Below are 12,810 nucleotides of genomic sequence, written 5' to 3'. Positions count from 1 at the left end.
TTACTGATTTCTGCCATGTAAATACTCTTGACACAGACAATTTCAGGATAGTAATGTGACATCAATTGCTTTGCAAAATACCGGAGAATTAAAGTCACCTCCAACCAGTACCAGTTGGCTCTAGAACACTACTTACTGTTCCTAACTCAGGCACAACTTGGCCATCGAGTCATCTGGATCTAATTATCTGTTTTAATACTAGTGCTACCAAACAGTAGACTATAGTAGAGATTGCTTTCCATTGTTTGCACTTTGATTTATAATTTGAAAATATCTGGATATAGAATGGCCATTTAATTTTAAATAACTAGCTCTTCAGCTAATATTCTTTGTTGTTGGGCCCACCCTGTGCATTATAAGTTATTGATCAGCATCCCTGGACTCTATCACTTGAAGCCAGTAACAGTAAAATGTCTCCAAACATTGCCAAATGTCCCCTGGGAGGGGATCACTTTCTCTCTCTCTCTGTCTCTGTTTCTTTCTCTTTCTCTGGTATTTGTGAATTATAGGGAACATCAGTACTTAAAGAAGGCTCAAAGACTGTTTATATGACGCAAAGCAGTTGCAAGGAAGCTAGAAATATAGTTAATCATCTGGATGCTTCCAAATATCTAAATGTGTATCATCAAATAAGCAAAACATCTGAGAGTCAGACTGAATTTTTCCAGCTTTCATCCGGAAGTTTACCAATCTGTAAATACAAGCTTCATATCTCATTGGTCTAATGACTATGTCTGTATGATGAATAACACTGGTTCAGAAATCTGTTGGTCCAGTGGTTTGGGCTAACTATCTGATTTGGATTATACCCCAGCTGCTCTGACTCAGTGTATAATCTGAGATGACGCACAAGGAAAAAAAAAGAATTTATCAATTTATTACCCACGTTTTGATGCTTCAGCTCACAATCACTATTCTCCCCTATTCTATATCTTTCATTATTTTGCATAGGTGGAGCTTTAAGTATAGGATACACTGCATTAATTTAACGATAGAAGTCTAAAAGTTGTAGACTTCTTAAACACAATACTATTTTTTCACCATTATTATTATTACTATTTTCATGTAGTAAGTTTACCTTATCCCTTGTCACTGGGTGACACACGTTGCCAAAGCAGAAACTTCCTTCATTAGACATTTTCATTTTGGATATCTTCACTAAAGCTTATGCTTAAGTTGGGGAAATGAAAATTATATATGCCTCCCCATAAAAGCTGCATTTTCATAGTGTCCTACTGGAGGCCCTTTCTAAAACCTTTGAGTGTGTGTCTACATGGAGACAATCTTCCAAATCTAGGAAATAGTGAATAAGCACATAACACCTACCTTAACTGCAATGGAAGAATCAACCTCTACTTACCTTTCTTTCATCCGTAGTGGTGGTGGTAGTTATGGCAGTTGCTGCTATTTTAGGGGAAAGGAATGGAAATAAACTTACATTTATTATTATTGTGTTTTACTCTTACCTCATGTGAAAGGACATTTTCTTTGCCAGAGGAAAGTTCAATTCAGAATTAAGCTTATTTTCCTCACAGGATTGTCAAGTGACTTGACATTATCAATCTATGACATTTAAGGACATCAACAATAAATTATGATCTGGAAAAATGTGCTTTCTAACATATTCCATTATTAAGCATATTTACTTTTTTGATAATGATACTAGCACAACAGAATGAACTTGGATTTTGAGGGGAAATTCCTATATAAATATAAGAAAAATATGTAATATTCTTAAATATTATAATAGATATAATATGTATTTATTAAATTATATATTATTATATTACATATAATAAAGAAACAAATAAGTATTACATTTTAAATATACAGAACAGCTTTCTTAATGTAAATATTAGATTTAATTACAGTAGTATATCTTTCATTCCAAATTATTTTTTATTCCACAAAGAGAAAAAGAGTTAATGATAGAAAGATAGAATCACAGCTTTTGCACAACAGGTGTGCTGCCAGAACACAGGTGTAGTGAAACCCAGTAGTAAACCACCACCAAGCCAGAATGGGACAGGAAAAGACTTATATCAACATCATTGCCATGGGACACGTAGATTCCGGCAAGTCAAACACTACTGGTCATCTGATCTACAAATGTGGTGGGATCAACAAAAGAAGCATTGAAACATTTGAGAAGGAGGCTGCTGAGATGGGAGAGGGCTCCTTCAAGCATGCCTGGGTCTTGGATAAACTGAAAGCTGAACGTGAGCTTGGGCTCACCACTGACATCTCCCTGTGGAAATTCTAGACCAGCAGTATAATGTGACCATCATTGATGCCCCAAGACACAGAGACTTTATCAAAAACATGATTACAGGCACCTCTCAGGCTGACTCTGCTGTCCTGATTGTTGCTGCTGGGGTTGGTGAATGTGAAGCAGGTGTTTCCAAGAATGGGCAGAGCCGTGAGCTTGCACTTCTGGCTTACACACTGGGTGTGAAACAACTAATTGTTGGTGTGAACAAAATGGATTCCACCGAGCTGCCTTACAGCCAAAGAAATATGAGAAAATCATTGAGAAGTCAGCGCCTACATTAAGAAAATTGGCTACAGCCCTATAATACAGTCGCATTTGTGTCAATTTCTCGTTGGAATGGTGACAACATGCTGGAGCCAAGTGCTAACATGCCTGGGTTCAACGGATAGAAAGTCACCTGTAAAATGCCAGTGGATCCATGCCGCTTGAAGCTCTGGATTGCATCCTGCCACCAACTCGTCCAACTGATGAGCCTTGATATCTGCCCCTCCAGGAGGTCTACAAAATTGGTGGTATTGGTACTGTCCCTGTGAGCCGAGTGGAGACTCGTGTTCTCGAACCCAGCATGCTGGTCACCCTTGCTCTTCAGTATTACAACTGAAGTAAAGTCTGTTGAAATGCACCGTGAAGCTTTGAGTGAAGCTCTTCCTGGGGACAATGTGGGCTTCAATGTCAAGAATGTGTCTGTCAAAGATGTTCGTCGTGGCAATGTGGCTGGTGACAGCAAAAATGACCCACCAATGGAGGCAGCTGGCTTCATGGCTCAGGTGATTATCCTGAACCATCCAGGCCAAATCAGTGCCAGATATGCACCTGTGCTCGGTTGTCACGCAGCTCACATTGCTTGCAAATGTGCTGAGCTGAAGGAGAAGATTGATCGTCATTCTGGGAAACAGCTGGAAGACGGCCCGAAGTTTTTGAAATCTGGTGATGCTGCCATCATTGACATGGTTCTTGGCAAGCCCATGTGTGTTGAGAGCTTCTCTGACTACCCTCCTCTGGGCCATTTTTGCTGTTCGTGACATGAGACAGACAGTTGCTGTGGGTGTCATCAAAGCAGTGGACAAGAAGACAGCTGGAGCTGGCAAGGTCACCAAGTCTGCCCAGAAATTTCAGAAGGCTAAATGAATACTATCCCCAATAGCTGCCACCCCAGTCTTAAACAGTAGTGGGAGAACAGTCTGGGAACTATTTGTCTCAATTGGCCATTTAAGTTTAATAGTAAAAGATAGGTTAATTATTACAGTGCACAGTAAAACCTTCAGAAGGAAAGGAGAAAGTTTTGTGGACCATTTTGTGTGTGTGGGGCGCAGTATTTAAGTCACTACTTTTTAATGGAAACAACTTGACCAAAAATCTGTCATAGAATTTTGAGACCCTTTAAAACTAAGTTTAATGAGAAACATGTGTGTTCTTTTGGGCAACACTGTAACTTCCTAGAAACTTGAGAATTTGATAATTTTCAGTTAGTGGTTTTTGTGTGTTTTTTTTTCTGCGTGGGAACCTTGGGTTTTTTAACCTTGTCTTAAGGGGAGGAATCATCTGTTCACATAGTAAAAAGCTATGGGAGTGGGTCTGTTGGTGCAACACTTCATAGGTTAGGACAGATAAGCAAAAAGCAACTTTGTTGATGCGTCAGCTAGTTTACAAAGGCCAAATTCTGTAATATGAAAGTCCACATGTTGCATATAAAATTTTGTGTAGATACATCAGTATTGAGTAAATTTGTTGGTGTGTCAAACTTTAGTTCTCCAGTTACTGGATTGTGAATTCTCACATTTATAAATACTGAGCAGGTTGAAAGAGCCTAAAATGAGGCTTGAATAGTATTGAGTGCTGTCTTGCTACAGTGAATTTTATCCAGATTCTAGGAAAAATAAATGATACTGCAAGTTGGAAAAAAAAAAAGAAAAAGAAAGATAGAATCACAATTTGCAACTCTAACTCATACATCTTTTTCTTTTGAAATTAAATTAAGATACCTAATATATCTTTCAGAATAAAGCCCAGTCTATTATATGCTTATCTTTACTTAGGAATTTTTGATATTTCCCTATCAGTTCTTTCACTGAACTTGGCAGAGCACCAAATTAATTACAATCTGTATTGTGGGCTCTATTCTCTTTGTCTATTTTTGGGCCATCCTATTTTATTCTTTTCCATGGAAGACTGAATTTTCTTCACTTCACAAGGCTATTACAGACTTTATATTTTGTTTGATACTTCACAATGACTCACTGTATATACCATTTGAAATGCATGGCCAAAAATTTAATGAGTAAAGGCCAGAAATGTCGAGCTTAATTCTAAATGTTGATGTCTGGCAGATTTTCAGCAAACTTTGCAAGATTTTTATGGTTCACTGGGTTCTAGGGAACAGATGAATTTATGATTTAATCTCTTTTGCATTTTAGATGCTACTACAATAAACTTGGCAGACAAGTAATTGCTACCTATTGACAATGGATATAATGCACATTTGAGTTGCAGTTAACAAATAACACATACATAAAATAAAATCACTGACTATATAATGTATCACTGTGTTTGAAGTGAGGTGTGATCAAACAACATGGTGAATGTTTAAATTAAAACTATTCATTACAGTAAAAGACACAATGCCATTAATCCCCCTCAAAATACCCCCCCTTGCTTTGAACACACTTATCCTATCATTCTTGCCACTTTTTGAAGCAGTTCTGGAAGTCCTCTTTTGTGAGTGTCTTTAGTTGCACTGTCATAGCTACCTTGATGCTATTAGAAATGAGATTGTTTTCTTAATTTCTCTTTCTGATAGTTTGTTATTGGTGTATGAAAATGCAACCAATTTCTAAAAAGTAGGGGATTAATGGCAATGTGTCTTTTACTGTAATATATTTTTTAATTTAAACATTCATCATATTGTTTTATCACACCTTGTAGACATACGAAAAACTGCTCAATGTCACTAATCATCAGAGAAATGCAAATAAAAAGCACAATAAGATACCACCTCACTCCTATCAAAATGGCTATTGTCAATAAATCAACAAACAAGTATTGGCAAGGATGTGGACAAAAGGGAACTCTGTGCACACTATTAGTGGGACTGCAAGTTAGTGCAGCCACTATGGAAAACAGTATGGAGAATGCTCAAAAAATTAAAAGTAGAACTACTTTATGACCCATGAATTCCTCTCCTGGGTATTTATCCAGAGAGATCCAAAAAAAAATTCAAAAAAATATATGCACCCTATGCTTACAGCAGTGCTATTCACAACAGCCAAGATATGGTAACAACCAAAACACCCATCAATATATGATTGGATAAAGAAATGGTGGTACATTTATACAATGGAGCGTTACTCTGTATTAAAAAGAATGGAATCTTACCATTTGCAAAAACATGGATGGACCTGGAGGGTATTATGCTAAATGAAATAAATCAGACTCCATTATAGGAAGAGTTTATTTCCCCATCCCGTGAATACGGGTTACTCTTGGACTTAGATGAATAAAATGTGGCTGAACTGATGTTGTACCTGTTCCTAGCCTAGGTCTTGAGAGGCCTTTCCCACTTCTGCTCTCTGTCAGAACCCTGTCCAGGTACCAGGCGAACAGCTTGGAATAATTTTCTCAATGGTGGTGACAGGCATTTGACCTAGTTGCCAATGTTTCCTTCACTTGCAGCGAGCTAAATCTAAGAAGGATAACTACTTAGCTGACCTGCAGCTGACTAAAATGCATTAGTTAGCCCAGCCAGGACCAGAACTGTCTAGTTTGAGTTCAGACAAGACTTTATAAAAAAAATCATGAGATAGATAAATAAGTGTTGTTTTATTTTTTGTAAAACTGAAATTAATTTTAATACAGAAAATGAAGACAGTATTTTGCAAATTTATTGCTCAAAGGGATATCTCTATTTGGGGAAACCAGCATCTTTGATAGATGAAATGTTATAGCTTGTACACCTACTAGTACAGGGGGCTAGATCATTTATCAATTTACTTTGCTATTTACTTGGAGTAGTATTAAAAGCCTTTAAAAATGTTTCCTCTCTTTCATTGGAAGACTCTAAAGTAAGGTCACAACATGAGCTGGCTTCAGTTTTGGCAAGGTCGTTCAGATTGCTGTGCTGAGAAGAGATGGAAAACAGAACAAGATGGAAGCAGGCAGATCAGTTAGGATGCTATAGCAATAATAAAGGACCAGACTACAGGCAGTGGAAGTGATGAAAGATGGTGTCATGCAGGGTGGCATGCGGGATCTCTGGTCCCACTCCCCACATAAGAAAGCAGGATATGGTGAGGCCAAAAAGGAACACCCACGGAGCCATAAATAGGGGAGACTATAGTCTCACTGGCGGCTGGGTTGGAGACACAGGAAGCAGGAGCCACACGAACTGCAACCCGCCATCCACTTGTCTCTGCCAACCAACCAACCCCTTGCTAGCTGCAATCCGCTCTTGCTAGCTCAGCCACCATCTTCTTGCCAGCCCCCATTTTTCTGCTAGTGTTGCCACAGCAGTTATATTAGTGGCCAGTGGCTCACTGGTTACAGCTGACGGCCAACTAGCCACAGCTGATGGCCATCTAATCCCAGTTGATGGCCATCTACTACCTGAGCCAGCACCTTTCCACGTGAGGCTGAGCCTGAAAACTGCACTCTTGGCTCTGTCCCCACAGATGGTAAGATTCTGGATATACCATATTTTGAAGGTAGAGCACAGAGGATTTACTAGCTTATGGATTTGGATTTGGTGTGTGAAAGAAACACAGTAAATGATGACTCTAAGGATTTGGTCTAAGAAACTGGAAGAATGACCTAGCCACTAACTGAAATGAGGAAGACTTCTGAAATAGCAGATTTAGGGGAGTTTATCAGGACATCAATTTTGAACATGTTGAGTTTGAGATTGTCTATTAAATATCCAGGAGAGGCACAGAATACACAGCTGACTATATTAGCCTGAATTTCAGAGAAGAGGCCTGAGCTGGAGATACTCAACTGGGATTTATTCAATATAAGGAATGTTTTTAGAAACATGAGTTTAGATAGGAGAAGAAGACCAAGTACTGAGTCCTTTGTCACTTCAGTGTTTTAAGATCTGGGTGATGAGGAGGGACAAGGAAAATATATGGAGAATCAGTGGGCAGTAAGGTAGGAAGAAAATTAAAAGTGTATGGCATCCTGAAAACAAATTGAAAAACAGAATTTAGAGGAGGATAGACCACCAACTGTCAAATGCTGCTGAAAGTCAATTAAGATGAACACTGAGTACTGCTCACTGGATTTAGAAATGTGGTAAATTTAGCAAATTGGTAACCTTGACACAGACAATTTAATGAACAAATCATGACAAAGCCTACCTGAAGTGGGTTCAAAATAAAATGGAAAGAAACTGGAAACAGCTGGTATAGCTCACCCTTTTGAGGAGTTGCTATAAAAATAAAAAGAAAAAGTAGGTATTGTTGGAATAGGAAGTAGGGTCAAGACCTCTCTCTCTCTCTCTCTCTCTCTCTCTCTCTCTCTCTCTCTCTCTCACAAGTTTAAATATTGGTGAGAAAGATCCAGTAGAGAGAGAAAAATTGATGATAGAGGAACATGACACTCATGTCTCTGCTCTGTAATAAGAATGCAAAAACAAATGGGCTTCTATATTCCACTACAAATTTTATTTCCTTCATTCAGGATTGAACAGCCAAGAGGTGAAGTGGGAATGAAGTGATGCTTATAGCATAGTAATAAGTGAAACTCTTTTGTGGATAGGTCAAAATGACCCACAGCAACTTTCTTTGTGTTTCAACTATCCTCACGCATAAAGAAAGAGAAAAGTTAAAAAAAAAGTGGGCAGAGGAGAAGGAAATGAAGGAACATTGTGCAACTGTTTTCCTTGTCCCTCGCACACTGGTCTTTCATTCTACATGGCAGTTACAACATACATGCTCTGACTGTGTGCTGCCTTTAGAGCTTGTGTGTTCAAAGAAGCTATAAATGACAGAGCAGGTGATTATATGGATAGGCATCTATATGACTTTATTCCCACTTTTGCTAGTTTTCGGGATTACTAATACGTAATTATAGTCAGCAAATACATTGAGGCCGTAGGGGCTCACCAGAGCTGCAACAATGCAGAGTAATATCACCTTATCCAAGCTGCCTCATCTGTGCCAAAGGACATAAGCTGAATCTATAAGCCTGGGCAGTAGGACCGCCAGCCTGTTAATTAGGAAACCAGGACTTTGTTTCTGACTCAGCTGCTGACTCACTGCACCCTGAGCAAGTCATTCACCCTTGGCATTATCATTATTACAAAGGAGATAATTATCCCCGCTTCCTTGGATTTATTGACGTTTAATACATATTCAAAAGCTCCAAAACAAGTGGGAGGAAATGCCTTAAAATTCAAGGTATAACAAAGACAGTGTTTCTGTTGAAGTGATGACAGTTTGTTTTCAACTTTGGGTAAAATCCTATTTTTTCCAGAAGAGCATCAAACATCAAAATATAAAACTCTCAAGTACTATTAGGTTGGTGCAAAATAATTGCTGTTTAAAAGAAAAATAATTGCAAAAAACCGCAATTACTTTTGCACCAACCTAATAATTTCAAAGTTTTCTCTTTTAGTGAATGGGTACATACTAAGCTTGAGGGTAACTGTGGAGACAGAGTCCCAGAGAGCAGTTTCCAGGCTCTCGGCCTCATGTGGAGAGGTGCTGGCTCGGGTAGTAGATGGCCATCAGCTGTGACTAGTTGGCCATCAGCTGTAAGCAGTTAGCCATTAGCCACTGATATAACTGCTGGGGCTAAGCTAGCAAGCGCGGATTGCAGTTAGCAAGTGAGGTGGGTTGGCAGAGAAGCCAACGGCAGGTTGCGGATCATGTGGCTCCTGCTTCCTGTGTCTCCAACCCAGCTGCCAGCGAGAATATAGTGGTATGACTTCCCTTTCTATGGCTCCGTGGGTGTTTCTTTTTGGCCTCACCATATCCTGCATTCTTATGCGGGGAGTGGGACCAGAGACCCCCACATGACACCCTGCATGACAGGAACATTGGCTTACAAAGCTTTTCCTCTTTTTATTTTGTCAAGGAAATGTCAGCCAGCTACATGGAAAATGATTTACAACACAAGAAAGAACTTCGGGGTGTTATGTTTCTGATGAGAGGAGTTAATTGTTAATCAGCTCTAAATATCATTACAAACCATGAACTTTATTTTAATCAAATTGATTTCTCCACAGGACTGTTACCAGAGAGCAGGCCCTTCCCGGCGTAGTGTCCAGGTTCTTGATGTCTCGAACAAAGAATTGAATGAGACAAAGGTAAAGTGGTGAAAGAGCAGTTTATTAGAAGAGATAGTACAGTCCAAAGAAATAGGAGCAGGCCCAAGCAGTAGAGAGTGTCTCAAGGGTCCCGACTAACGAGGCCTTGGTTGTTTTTATCCTTTTTTCTCTAGAATGGGCTGTTTCTTTTCAGACATGGGACCATTTGATTGACACCTGTGATTGACATCTTTTTAGACTGCACACTTTCCTTCCCAGAATTCAGTCTGTTATAATGATATTAATGAACTTCCGGGCATTTGTATGATATTATAGTTATTGGTATAATGAGGCCCAGGTGAAATGAAGGTCGTTGTGGTTTACTGTTCAGGTGCAAGTGACTGGTCTAATCTAGTTGGGTATTTTGTACCCATTTGTTTCCTCGTAGGGGTAGATAATTACAATAAAAAGGGGAAGTTTTGGGTGGAGAGGGGAGATCTTTTGTTTGGGCGGTCGCATTCTGTGGGTTTTGTTGGACGTGCAGGAATGCGGAGACCCAATACCTGTCTCTAACTGCCTGCCTTGTTTTCCCCTTGAGAGACGTGATCCACATAAAATCGCTAAGGGAAGTTGAAGGACAGGGGGTCTTTTCTTCTGTATCTGCTTCATGCTGGGCAGGGACTTAGAGCTGTCCTTACCTATTGGGGGATTCACGGAACTGTCGCCCTATCTGATCTTAGCTGAGAGGAAAAGGTCTCAAGATCCGCCTGGAAGACCATGTTGGCTTCTTTGGTTGGGACTGGTAATCTTGCTGGGGTATCATCTGTATCCCCAAGGCCCCTAAATGGGGAAAAATAGATTTTAATTAATAAATTTAAAAGTGTTGGCTTAAAGAGCAGAGCTCAAAGGTATTGATGCTATGTGATGGAAAATCCGTCCGCTCTATGGAACCTGTGGCCACTTAACTGGTTATTCAGGTGACGTTAATTGTCCAGGAGCAGGCCCCAGAACAGGTTGGAAAGAACATTAGGCTTTAATGATTACAATCAACAAGTATAAATCACAAGTTTTAGGGTAATTATCTAAAGCTGGGGGTAGGAGATTTCTACGATTCAGGTTAAAAACAATCTATTACTTATGATTAAGAAACTGATTTGAAAAATGATTATAACCAGGGGTTATAGAGTCAAAACACCAGAGAAAAGAAAACTTAGAGTTTCTGTAGTGAGAAGCCCTTTCATTTGGCCTGCATTACTGTTTCCCCGAAAATAAGACCAGTTCTTATATGAAGTTTTGTTCCAAAAGACTCACTAGGGCTTATGTTCCGGGGATGTCCTCTTGAAAAATCATGCTAGGGCTTATTTTCGGGTTATGTCTGATTTTTGGGGAAACACAGTAGTACCACAGAATACAGACATGTCAGTTCAGAGTAAAAACAAACTGCCATCAAATAGACCCAGGTCATTAAATCTGTTTCTGAGCCCTGCTTTAGCTTTATGGAGCCTTTCATCAAACAAAAAGGAAGTATGCTATTAATTAAGGCTATTTCAGCTTATTCCTTCATTCATTAATTAAACAACATTTTTTGAGCAGCTATGAGAGAGAGAGAGAGAGAGAGAGAGAGAGAGAGAGAGTTAATTCAAGCAAAAGCACAAATTCCTCCTCTAGGTTTATTACTGTTTATTACCAAGAAGATGCAAACAAGATTTCACTGGTCTTGTTTTTATTTTTATAAAAAGGCAATACATTCATAAATAAGTTAAAAAACCAAAGCCATTGTAGTGCAGGGGATCCTGCCGACTATGCCAAGTGTCACGCGGGGTGTCCGGCGGGGTCTCTGGTCCCGCTCCCCACACAAGAACGCAGGACATGGTGAGGCCAAAAAGGAACACCCACGGAGCCATAGGTAGGGGAGTCACACCACTATACTCTCACTGGTGGCTGGGTTGGAGAAACAGGAACCAGGAGCAACACAATTCTCAACCCTCACTGTGCCGCTTGCAGGCTCAGCCACCATCTTCTTGCTAGTCCCCATTTCCTGCTAGCCTAGCCACGGCAGTTATATTCATGGCTAATGGCTCACTGGTTACAGCTGACAGCCAACTAGCCACAGCTGCTGGCCACTTGATCACAGTCGATGGCCATTTACTACCTGAGCCAGCACCTTTCTATGTGAGGCCGAGAGCCTGGAAACTGCTTTTTGGGGCTCTGTCCCCACAGCCATACAGAAGGGTGTGTACAGTGAGAATTCTTACTTTCATTCATGTACTTATCCATTCCCCCTACTCTGTAGGTCAGAAGTTGGCAAACTTTTTCTGTAAAGGGCCAAGTAGTAAATATTTTACGCTTGTAGGCCATGTGGTCTCTGTTGTTGTTCCTGAATTCTGCCATTTTAGTGTAAAGGCAGCCATAGACAACACAGGAACAAATGTTATGGTTATGTTCTAGTAAAACTTTATTTATAAAAATAAGCAGTAGGTCTGCTGGCCATAATTTTCTATCCCTGCTATAGGTATTCATTTTTAATTTATTTTGTTTCTTTATGCAAATACAAGCCAATGTGAATATATATTTTCATGCCCTCCTTTTTTTATAGAAAATTAACCTAAGCTATACCATTGTTCCATATCTTGAAGCTGTGTTTTTATTGTATATTTTGGATATCTTTCTATATCAATACATCAAGAACATAGTCAGTTTTTTCTGTCTGCATTATAGTCCTTTGCATAGATGTAACAGTTTATTTAATCAGTCTCCACTTGATAGACTTTTGTATTTTTCTAATCCTTTGCAATCACAAACAATGCCTTGTGAAAAACTGTAAATGCATCATTTCATATGTGTGAAAGTATATCTGAAGGATATATTTCTAGACTTGGGATTGCTTGTCCAAGGAACAAATGCATCTGTAATTTTGAAGATAATGCTGGATTCACCATTATAGGATGTTATCATTTTCACTTTCAGCATAACATATGAAAGTACCTGTTTCAAATTATGAAATGCTGCATGAATTAGTGTATCATCCTTGTGCAGAGGCCATATTAATCTTCTCAGAATTATTCTAATTATAGTATATATGCTACTGAAGTTAGCACCATGAGGTCACTTTTTAAATTAAATTTATTGAGGTGACAATGGTTAGTAAAATTACATAGGTTTCAAGTGTACAATTCTGTCATACATCATGTATATATCACATTGTGTGCTCACTACCCTGAGTCAGTTCTCCTTCCATCACCAAATAGTTGACCCTCTTTACTCTCTTCTACCACTTTTAATTCAGTAATGGATGAAT

The 12,810-nt window shown here is 39.2% G+C and overlaps 1 non-coding gene and 1 pseudogene across 1 annotated transcript; one reads left to right on the top strand and one right to left on the bottom strand.

The window, feature by feature from the left end:
* Positions 1 to 2,020: 2,020 nt before the first annotated feature.
* Positions 2,021 to 3,400, top strand: LOC117013898 (elongation factor 1-alpha 1-like; annotated as a pseudogene).
* A 9,103-nt stretch (positions 3,401 to 12,503) lies between these two features.
* On the bottom strand, positions 12,504 to 12,610 carry LOC117030337 (U6 spliceosomal RNA). The gene has a single exon (XR_004424368.1). It is a non-coding gene; the product is annotated as a U6 spliceosomal RNA (small nuclear RNA).
* Positions 12,611 to 12,810: the final 200 nt, after the last annotated feature.

This window comes from Rhinolophus ferrumequinum, chromosome X, assembly GCF_004115265.2.
Source record: "Rhinolophus ferrumequinum isolate MPI-CBG mRhiFer1 chromosome X, mRhiFer1_v1.p, whole genome shotgun sequence".
In the NCBI taxonomy this organism is placed as follows: domain Eukaryota; kingdom Metazoa; phylum Chordata; class Mammalia; order Chiroptera; family Rhinolophidae; genus Rhinolophus; species Rhinolophus ferrumequinum.
The sequence above is the reverse complement of the archived record's forward strand: the minus strand, read 5'-3'. Positions and strand labels throughout refer to the sequence as shown.